Source organism: Camarhynchus parvulus, chromosome 2 (genome assembly GCF_901933205.1).
Source record: "Camarhynchus parvulus chromosome 2, STF_HiC, whole genome shotgun sequence".
NCBI classification, from domain to species: Eukaryota; Metazoa; Chordata; class Aves; order Passeriformes; family Thraupidae; genus Camarhynchus; species Camarhynchus parvulus.
The window spans coordinates 58267325-58278427 of NC_044572.1; the positions used below are offsets into that span (position 1 = coordinate 58267325).

At 44.3% G+C, this 11103-nt stretch overlaps 1 protein-coding gene across 2 annotated transcripts in view; it reads right to left on the reverse strand.

Annotated features, from left to right (window-relative positions):
* Window positions 1–10792, reverse strand: part of KCNG2 (potassium voltage-gated channel modifier subfamily G member 2) — a 52873-nt gene extending 42081 nt beyond the window's left edge. The window contains exon 1 of one of the 2 annotated variants that reach the window (XM_030971717.1): window positions 10325–10792. The gene's annotated coding sequence lies outside the window, so the exon portion shown is untranslated. Of the gene's footprint in view, window positions 1–9937; window positions 10047–10324 lie in introns of those variants that run through there. The other variant, XM_030971716.1, reaches the window with a different exon arrangement.
* Window positions 10793–11103: the final 311 nt, after the last annotated feature.

An 11103-nucleotide genomic window follows, 5' to 3' on the forward strand; every position in this document is an offset into this window, starting at 1 on the left:
AGGTGGCTGCCACTATACATGACAAATCCTCATCTGACTTTCTGGTTCTTCACGCTGATGTGTGCATAGAGCAATGTGCCTCCCTTATAACACTCTTTTATAAGAAGTTCAATTAACCCAGTTTATTAAAAAGTATCAAAGTATGAGTTTTGGATTGTACACCTGTCTTCTCTCACTTAAGCTAAAGGTGAATCCATTCATTTGAGGAATAAATAAATTCTAGATAATTTAAAAAAAATCCAGTATTTAGAATTGTAGTAGGTTGTTTGAACAAGGAGCCATGTTTGATATGAAACAAAAAAGCATGCATATCCACATGTGCAGCATTTGAACAGGTATTATTTGTCACAGTCTCCCACAGATGCTATCAGAGCTTACAGAGAAACGCAATGGTTATTAAAGATGATTCACTGCACTCATTAACATGACAAAGCACAAGAACCCTGAGCTAGTCATTAGAATGAATGAGATTTGATAAATAAAAGAGTGTGTATGAGATTTGATAAATAAAAGGCTTTTCAATGTTCTGTAAGGACCCACTCTTGAAACCCCTTACATTTTGTGAGCCCATCAGCTTCAGGACACCAACATACTCAGTAGTTTGTGTAAATTACTCATGGAAGGTCCCTCCCAGCTCATACTATTCTATTATCCAGTGTCACTGGGATAGTGCAGGGAGAGGCCAATCTTTGATTGCAGTTGCTCAGTTAAAATTTTCACCTACAGAAGACACAGTATTGCAGTGCCAAGTCCAAGCTAGTTCATGTTTTAAAGGTATTTATGCTGATTCCCTTCCTGCAGGAGAAAAGCAGAGCTTGCCAAAGTGACTTCCAGATGGGAAGTGCATCCCAGATCATATGTGTCTACAAACAGACCAAGCTGGGCAGTCCTGAGGCTGCTCTCACTTGACCCAAGTGCAGAACCATCACATTGGAACTCAGAGTAGAGGAAGAAAGCCAAGTAAGAATCACCTATTTTTATTGAAAAGCAATTAGGCAAGAACATCAGCAGATTGCAGCGGAAATTGAGAAGCCATAGAACAAACTGCTTCCATGGGCTCAAGGATCCTTGTGGATTTCTTCCAACTCAAGATATTCTATGATTCTACGATCTAAGGGTGAAGTCTTTCAGGATTAAACATTGAATGTAAGCTCTTTTCACAATTTTTTATTTTAAAGCTAGGAAAGAAATAAAATCAGAAGTTTTACTCTTGCTTAGTCCAAGAGTGATATGTTATTCATCCATAACTCTGAGGGTTTTAACTCTAGACCACTGCACAGGTACAAAGAAATACAAGTACAAACACCTAGGACTGAGACATGCTCTCATTTACACAAAGGTAGGTCTGGACAGGCTCCTTTGATTTACTTCAGCCAAGGAGAACATTTCCCTGCCATGCAACCAGGAATTGCTCCCAATTAAGAGCCCTGAACAAGCAGTCTGCAGAACAAATTCCAGTCCCTCTGATGCCAGAGGAAGCCTTCATGGTGTGAAGCCTCATACAACCACCAGGAGAGGCTGAGGTCAAAATCAGGCTTTTAGGGAAACACTAAATGCACTACTAAACTGAGAAATATTTCAGTAACATTTACATTGAAGAATTAAAATCACGTGAAAGAGGATATTCACAATCTACAATCACAAAATGCTGGGACTCTCTAAAGCCTGGGCACTATGCTGCTTCTGCTTCTGGTGGATAAAGAAAAAGTTGTGTACACTGTGCTTCCCAGCCTTACAGACTCAACCTTTTGTTTCTAAATCAGCAGATATGAAATGGAGCCTTATACCTCATTCTAGACTACTTAAACTTGTCATGAAGACTTTTCAAAATTTCCCTTTTTTTCTCTCTTTCATATGTAACCCTGATCAGCTTCCTTAATCCATATATATTTGCAAAGGTTTTTGCAGGCTTTAAAGTCATACTCAGAAAAGTCCTTCCTGAAACACCTTTGATGACTTTACAGCATATAATAACATTAAAAACTACTCCTCAAAATTTGAATAAATGACCTTGAAAAACACAACAGACAAGAACATGGCAATAAAATTATTCTAGGTACAGAACTTAAACAAATCAACCTTATCTGAACCAGAACTGGTGTGACTAGAGTTGTTCCTGCCTTCTCGTAGGCTGAATAGAGGAGACTTTCTTAAGGAATTGATATGACTTTCCCTCAAATAATGAACACAAGTTCAACTGCATGCAAGCCAGAAAAAACCCTAAAACTTAGCTGGGAACTTAGAATGAATATATTATTGAGTACTGCCACAGAAACTGTCTGATTAAACATAACAGGGTCACGATTTTACTGTGTGTTTCTCTACAGTGAAAGACATCATATAAAGGATACCATTCAAAGTTAGCATACTCATGCACATTAATAAAAGCCACAGACAAGCCTCTTGTGGCTTCACTGACTGCTTAAGCCTGGCAGGTGAGGCTGGTCATTATTCTGAGCATGGAGGTAAGTTCAGAAATATGTCAATATGCATTACTGCAATCAACAGGCATTAGTGTACATCAGCGTGCATTACTGTAATAAAATTTAACAGCTCAAGTGAACAACAAGGTCTGGCAGTCTGAAAAGATGGCAAAAGGTCCACTAATGGTAACAAAGTGGTACTAGACCATCCATGGAGGCGCACAGCAGGTCTCTGCCATCAAAGTACAACCGCAATTTCACTGCAAGAATCAGTCTTGACGGCCTACAACAATCTTCATTAACTAGGAGCACATTATAGTGATCTCCAAAAGCAATAATTTCTGATGTCAGAATTAGAAACTAAAATTTATGAGATGTCCTCCATGTCCTGGGAAATATCAGCTTTTTCAAGTAGCTCTTCCTTAACTTTGGAACATTATCAAAGGCAGTTTATGAGGTAAGAGAATTAATTTGTGAGAACCAAGCAAAAATTTCATCCTGACAGGTCAGAATAAAGTAGAATTCTAACCCATATAGACTTTAGTCTTGGGATAATGTTTGAAAAGCTCTAAAGAGGCTTGAGTTTCACTCAGAGTTTTGTTGAATTAATTCATATTGTGATTGCAGAGTCTCCATAGAGGCTCTGGCTTCCTGGCTTTACCAGCTGAAAAAAACTGCACTGATAATCTGAAGGAAAACAACTATTTTCTTCACGTCTGTTACAATCTGTTCAGCATGGAGTACCGAGGATTCTCACACTTCACTCTGAGAAGTTCAAAAACCCCTAATCTTCCCTCAAGCTCAGTCTGTCCTTCATCCTATTATTTAGAACATTCAATGATTCACAGTGTTGACAATGCACTTTCTCTAGCAATTGTTTCCACCTCATTTCCAAAGCAGGATCCTGGTTCTTATTCTTAGAAACCTATTAACCCCCACTCCTAACAAAAAAACCCCAAAGTCCAAAACCAAACAAAACCTAGAGATTTTTTCTATACACTGCAAAAGTCTGTCCATCATTATGATAACTACATTCAGACGGTGGGACAGGTTCCTGGCTGACACTGCCTTACACCTCTTGGGCAAACAACATGACCTAGACCCATTAATGGGAATCACATATTGGTCCCTTCATTAATCTACATCACTTGTGTGCTTGAACCAGCACATTCCCATTCTTGTTGACTCTGAATGTGATGCTCTTACATTATCGCTCATGCAGTTCAGTGTTGCTTCAGCTGTAAACAAATACAGAGTTTAGCTGTGAATGAATTCCAGCTCACGCCAGTAACAGCCCAGTAATGCCAAAGCCACCTGAACCAGGAATGTTGTACACAGCACAGAAACCAGAGCTCACAATCCATGTACTACCACAGCAAGGGAGGGACCAAGGGGGAAGAGAAGGCAAAAGGGAGAGACTCTGAAAGGATGCAAATGTTTACACCGTCAAAGCCACCAAAGTAAGCAGATCTGCACTAAGAGATACCTCTTTTCAGACAAATGGGTATCCAAGCAGCATTTTCCTTGACTCAAAGCTGGTTTGATGTGACAAACATTTAAAAGCAGTAGTATAGGTCCAGTTCTAACTTGAGAAATTATAACATGAGTGGAAACGAGCTTCTATTTCAGGATTCAGTTTTGTTCAACATCCTGGACAGATAAAATTCCAAAGTCTCAGAAATGCGCTAGAATTGAACAAGTTAGGTTTAGTTTTCAGGAGTACAGGGCTAGGCACAAAAAAATTATTCTCACAACTGTGCCAAATCCCTGGAGGATGGTTTACCCTAAATCGAGTTTACTTCTCCTCCTTTTTCCTTAATCTGTCCAGTTGCTCCTTAAACATTTTAAAATCACAGATATCCTGTAACTCAGTGGAGCAAATGTGCACAAAATTATGATTTGAGGAATCCGGTTCGCAGCCAACACACAACTGCTACACAGAACATCTAGGAAACCGGTCACATTGTCAGTCCATCCCAAGAATGTGTCTGACTAGAAACATTAGAAGAAACCCCAACAAACATTGCAAGATGGCAAGAGATATATAATAAACAAATAAACATGTTTATAAATCCTCTCCAAAGCTCCCAGAGGACCATGCTCAAATCCCAGGTGTACTAAACAAAACCAGCGTAGCAGTGGGCTTGGCAGTGTTATCAGTCAGACTTTATGATCTTAAAGGTCTTTCACTGTCAGAACCCAGGAAATTCCTCTGTCCTGGGGGACTCAAGGCCCTGCCAGGAGGCTCAGAGACCTTGGCACAGAGCCCAAGACCCCTGTGCCTTTGATTTTGACCCATGGAGCAAATTACCACCTTTATATGAAGAATTACAAGTCAAGAAAGTTTAAGTAGAATGATAGTGAATTTATCGCAGGGTGAAAAAGGAGAATTTTGGGGTTTTTAGAATGGGAGTTCAGGGTCCCAAAATGGAGGAATTTGGACGTGTCTTGTCCTTCTTTCTCCTTCTTCCTAGCCTCCATCTTCTGGGTGATGTTGGCACTTTTGGATTGGTTTAAGGTAGAAACTCACTGTCTAGCATAGGTGATAGGTATTGGGAAGTTATCGTAAATAATGTACACTTAGTTTTTAGTATAAAAGACAACACCACCTCTGAGGGCGGTCAGTGTGTGCTTCTGTCTGACCTGCTGAACAGACCTTGGCAGGCCAGAGAAAAAATAGATAAGAAACAATAAACAACCTTGAGAATGAGAACAGAAGAATCCTGACTCCTTCTTCGACTGCCGGGCTGGGAAAAGAGACTTGTATGTATCAAGAGTCACTCTGACCAGCAGAAATCCTGAGATTTTGTGACCTAAGTGATTCTGTGATCCTGCTGTGTCTCAGCACCCTTTTCCCCCTAAGGAACGATGGAATTCAGGCAGAGAAGGGTATCACCAGCACAGCCCCAACTGCTCCCATTCCCTAATGGGCATCCTGGCACTACTCTGCACACAGACAAGGATGGATCTTACCCACTACTCCCTGCCCAGTTGGTATCAGTCTATTTATTTTGTTCACAGAACCATTTATATATGGCTGAGACAAACAGCTCTAACTGAATTGCCAAAAATCCCCCACAACATTAATATTTACGAAGTGCTTCTTGTGGGTACCATCGCAGTCTCAATATTATTTGTATCTTCAAGAAACACAAAGTTCTGAATAAGAAGATGAGAATAATCTCCATAAACACCAACATGTGTAATTTTTCTTCTTGAAACAACACTGAAAGGATACATTTTTAATGCTTTATTTTTGTTTCATCTTGGTTGCTTTAATATTCCTAGAATCTTGAGTACATTTTTTCTTTTAAATGCTCATATCCTTTCTCATTTGTCAAACATTGATTTATCTCCTGCAACTTATGCAGAACTCTAATTTAACACACTTTAGTTGGATCTCTTGTTTCCAACAAGCATCACAGATTCTACTGAGAGCTCAGAAAGACACAGGCTGACCAAGCACACAGCATGGAGAACCACTGCTTGTGCAGGTAGCCTGCAAACACGGGCTTTTTATTTTACATTTACATTTATTTTGACCAATAGCTGGTATCACAGTTTACAGTCTTAATTATCCTTATTTTTAAAGTAGTTATTTAGAACCCTGAAAGTAGAAAGAAATCATTTGGGACCTTTTCTACTCAGGAGTAGGAATAGACTATAGTGGCTTAATTCAATTACAGTAATTTAAATTCCTCCTTTAGCTTTTTGTCACTGGGAAAAAATACCACTAACCTCTGACTTGCTTTAAAGATTTAGATTTTATCACTAAATAGTGGCGAAATGACAAATTTGTTGGTAGAACCTGAACAATTACCAGAGATGCCATTTCATGTTAAGAAGCTAGGAGACTGCATACTTCTTATCTTAATTTCAGGGTGAAAAAACAAAGATTTTAAATATTTAATAAGAAGAAAAATGCTCTAGAAGTTGCTGTTCATGCACCTAAGGTTAGTGAAAGCACTGGAAGTCTGAAGAGGTAAAGCACTCATCCTAAAGCACATCAGCATTCAGTAAACCATCAGAGATGATTTTTGAATTGGCAAGGGCAGAAAGACAATATTAAGAAAGCAGAGTGACTCTAGCCCCTCTCTCATCTTAAATAACATAGGGAGTGTCCATCCTCTCTGCTGGGAAGTCATGGAAAGACCACTGGTCTTTCATCAGGCACCATGACCAGCACCAGTGCATTCACAAACATTGTTTTTCTCGGTCAGCTCACCATTTAACCACAGTGCACAGAATCTGAATTAGCATTTGTATCTTAGTCCAGTGAAGAACAAAACTAAGTGAAGAGCAAGGAAAAAGTCTCTCACAGGTAAAACACTACACAAGAGGAACAGAAGCAACAGATCCTGACTTTCCATGGGGCTAAACTGCCTTGAAATGGAACATGCGTGTGGTGCAGAGGCAGCCTACACCAGGGAAGCAGTACCAAGTAACTTAAAGTTGTCAGGTTTAATTAATTGGTTCCTAAAAATGCCTGATGCAAACAAAGCATTGAAGTCCCTTGGCCGATTATGGCACCTCTTAGAATCTGATAAAGACATTCATCTGAGTAGGGAAACACACGAGCCAGGTAACTCTAATGTCTTAACTGAGCAAATAAGTTCCTCTGTGCAATTCAAGGCACACTGAGTATTTAAAGACGTACTGCACCAGAGCTGATAGGTTTCTTCATGTCTTTAGCAGAGCTGAAAAAACATTTGAAAAGAAATAATCTCAATCCTTATCACCTACATGCATCTGAAAGTTTCTGAACCCTCTACTAAAACCCATCTGTATCACAGGTTTACCATACTGGTCCTTGATTGCCCATGTAATTTTTAAAATAAAGAGAAAAGCACCTCAATCACTCAGACATTTAAAAGATTTGGAGTTTCCACTATCTCCAGTTTCCTGTTTCTTCTCTTAATACTATTTAAATTGAACATTTATTTTTATCATTCATTCAGTCTTAAAATGTTGCCTCTTTTTCTTTCTTGCAAACAATCTCAGGACACAGGGTTCAAATCCATCTCAGTCTTTCCCCTAATTGCTCAAAAAAGCAATCAAATAGCTGTGTGCATGCAAGATCACAAGCTAATAGCTATGCCGAGCATTCAGAAGACAATACTCTGGAATAATTCCCCACTTGGGTACTCACCCTGTACCAAGAGTACCAGTGCACAACGTTAGCGTAGCTACATCTAGAGCATCATCAGTTCCCACCAGCTTTTCTGGCTCTAGCTTCTCCAATTAGTCTGGTCTCATGCTGGAGAAGTCCAAGGGTTTCCACAGTGTCAAAAAATCCATCCAACACTGGCTTGATTACTGATCCTGTCTGACTACAGACAGTGCTGGGTTCAGTGCAAGGCACAATCTGATTACTTGGGGGTAACTTCTTACAGTGTCCTGAAATCATAGTCAGGCATTTAAAAGGATTTCTTCCAGAATCAAACACAATGACAAAGGGAAATACAAATATGACCATCACAGTCCTGTCTAAGTTCAGCAAAGAAATGCAATTCTAATGAAACTCTTCTCTCATCTGTTTTATCAATACGGAGCTACTATGGGGAAATTGAAGAAATAAACTCGTGCATTTTAGGTTTTCAAAACCAAAGCCACATAAACAAAGTTGGGCTATATTAATGGGGACCCTGACAATAGATCCAAGAACCAAAAGTTAGTCATACAAAGGGCTGTGTCACATTTAAAAACCAAGCTGAAACTTTTCTCTCCGTGCTGTTTTAAAGCCACTCCATACTTCAGCACGAAGTGAGGGCAAACATTTATTGACAGCTAATGCAGTGCTCCTGCGATGTATTATTAGGCACAAGCCCAGAGGCACAAGGCCAAGTGCTGTTCAACTCTTGGCAAGTGCCACAGTGTCTCAGATATGCACTGCCTGAAAATATCTGGTGATATTGCTAATGTTTTTTAAAAGGCAGGAGTCTTGAGTTTTCACAGAAACCAATGCACTGATTAACCCACCAAAATAAAAGTATAATTGAAGAAGCCCTGCAACAGCTCACCCAGTTTCTAACCCCTGTTTCCACACATCAGGAGTGATGTACCAAAAAAGTACTACCTTCCTCTGCCTTACCTCATGATTTACTTCAGCAGTGTCAAATCAGATCTTTCTTGCTTGGCTAAAAACCTTTCCAAAACAAGTGAAAACATCTATCAGCTTTTACCCAAGGGAAATGAACTGCTGAATATTCAATCATAGGTTTCCTTCCAAAGGCTCTGCTTGTTTGTTTTAGAGAAGCCTTACAAAGGACAAATAAAAGGTTTGAAATCCTCTGAGCAAAGCTGACTTCTTTCTCTGAAGGTCACCCTCAAGTCATTTCAGAACCGTGGAAATAGCCAGGGGAGGGATAAGCAGACTCAAAAGACAGCTTTTCTTCTCAAGTAACTTTGGTGCTTCAGGCTCAACTAAAAAAATGCCCTCAGGTGGAGGTTTGCTACTTTTTATGGACCTATCCAATTTTACCCTGAGGAGAGAGATGCAGTAAGAAGTTCTTCTAGCAAAAGTATCTGCTGCACAAATGCTTCAAAGAAAAGAGAGATTGCCTTTGCAAAAAGACTCCACTAGAAGTGATCAGGCTCGTCAAGGGTCTTATGGTCAGGTACTTTCTTCTTCGGGACAAACCTTACCCACTGTTTTCAGGGTCAGTGCCAAAGCTGGAATATTCAAACTGTACGGTATAGACCTGAATCCAGACAGCCCCTTCATATTCCTTCAGAATTTATGGTATGATCATACTAATAATATGCACTCAAATGGACAGTAATGCATTTACCAAACATTAACTATGACTGACTTGCCAATTCAGAGCAAATTTTGCCTAGGATCCAAACTGAAACTCATAATCACGTTAGCTAAACATATTATTTAGGAGATGTTGCAGCCTGACTAAAGACTCAATTTTGCATAAACCTTGAGAAAGACCCGGGAAACCAGCGGGAGCTCTGCCTAAGCAAAAACTACAGGATCTGGGGCCCCCGGGCAGCTCCATGCACGGGCACACCACCGCCATTCCAGTGACAGCTCCGCACACCCCGTTTCTGTAAGGAAAGCGAATCGCCACCCGAAATCCCCAAGCAGGCAAGCGAGCAAAGCCGCGCTCCGGGGCAGTCCGGGCAGGCCAGCGGCTGTGCCCCGGCGCAGCTCCCGGCGCCGCCGCCCCCGCCCAGCCCCGTTACCTTCTGCCCGGCCGCGGTGCGGGGCAGGGCCGGCCGCGCTCGCTGCGCTGCGCTCCGCAGGGCAGGGCAGGGCAGGGCAGGGCAGGGCAGAGCCCGCCGCGGGAGCGCCCCAGCCCGGGCCAGGCGGCAGGGTCGGGGCGGGGCGGCCGCGCTTCGCCCGGCTCTGGCAGCGTCCCTCGCTCCGCGCACGGCCCGGGCAGGGACGGGACCCGGCAACTTCGCGCACGGTGCCGCCGGCCGGCGGCGGAGTTGCCGCTACCCAGCGCCAATCCCTCGCCCAGCGGGTGCCCCGGGCCGGCCCGCCCGCAGCCCCCTCTCACCTCAGGCATTGCCTCCTCCCCGCCGGGACCGGGGACGGCGCCGGCTGCTCCCCGCTCCATCGCCTCGCCCCGCTCCCGGCTCCCCGCTCGCTCGGGCTGGTGCGTCCCCGCTCGCTGCCGCCGCAGCCCCAGCTCCGGCCCCGGAGCGCCGCCTGCCGCCGGGGCACGGCCCCCCCGCCCCCGGAGCGCCGCTGCCCCGGCCGCCCTGCGAGCCTCAGGGGGCACCGTCCTGGCCGGGCAGCGGCGCTCATCTGTCATTCATGGCTTTAACCAGTAGCCCCCTCCCCTCATCGGAGCAGCGCGGGCCGCGCTGTTGCCCAAGCACTCATCCCGAGCCCGACCGTGACGCGCTTTGAGGCGGCGATCGCGCTCTCCCGGGCGCCGGACCTGTGCTGGCTGGGCTGCGCTCCCAGCTGAGTTTCCCGCTCCGCTCCGAGCCCGCGAGCGGCTCCGTGCAGCCTGCAGGTGAGCGCTGTCAGCGAGCCCGCGGGGCGTGCCAGGCGCTTCTCAAGGCGGGGAGAGCCCTTTCCCCGAGTTTCTGGCCCTGCCCGGCGCAGCCGGAGCCTGTCGGGGAGCGAGAGCGGTGCGGGCAGCCCGCGGGGACGGTGCTCCGTCAGAGCGCGGCTGGGCTCGGACCCGGTCCCGAGCGCCGGCGGGGTTCGTGTGTGCCGGGGCTGCCAGGACCCCTCGGGGGCAAAGTGGGGAGCGGCGTTCACAGACGGTCGGGCGGAGACACCACTGCCCTGCTTGATGTCCCCGATCTGCGAGCTGGCGCTTGGGGGAAGGTTAAGCCTCTGGATGCTGGTGTGAGTGCTCAGGCTCTGCCCGCGCGTACACAGCATGTACACCGCCGCAGGATGCCGCTCCCCGGGCAAACCAAAAGCACACCACACTCGAAACTTTTATGGTTTTGGTAACGAGGATGCTCTACCCCGACTCCTCCCTCCCCCCCCCCAACCCCGATCGGTACCAAGTTACAACCTCTTTGTAGGTTAGGATCCTTACAACCTATTTGTAAGGATCGAAATGCATTTCCTGAGGTGTCTCTTATCTCCTGTCAGCTTTTTTCAAAATGCCTCTGTAGCTAGTACCTGAATCTAGTTTTTTGTCAGCCTTAACACATTTAGTTTATTTTGTTTTGTTTTATTTTATTTTATTTTATTTTG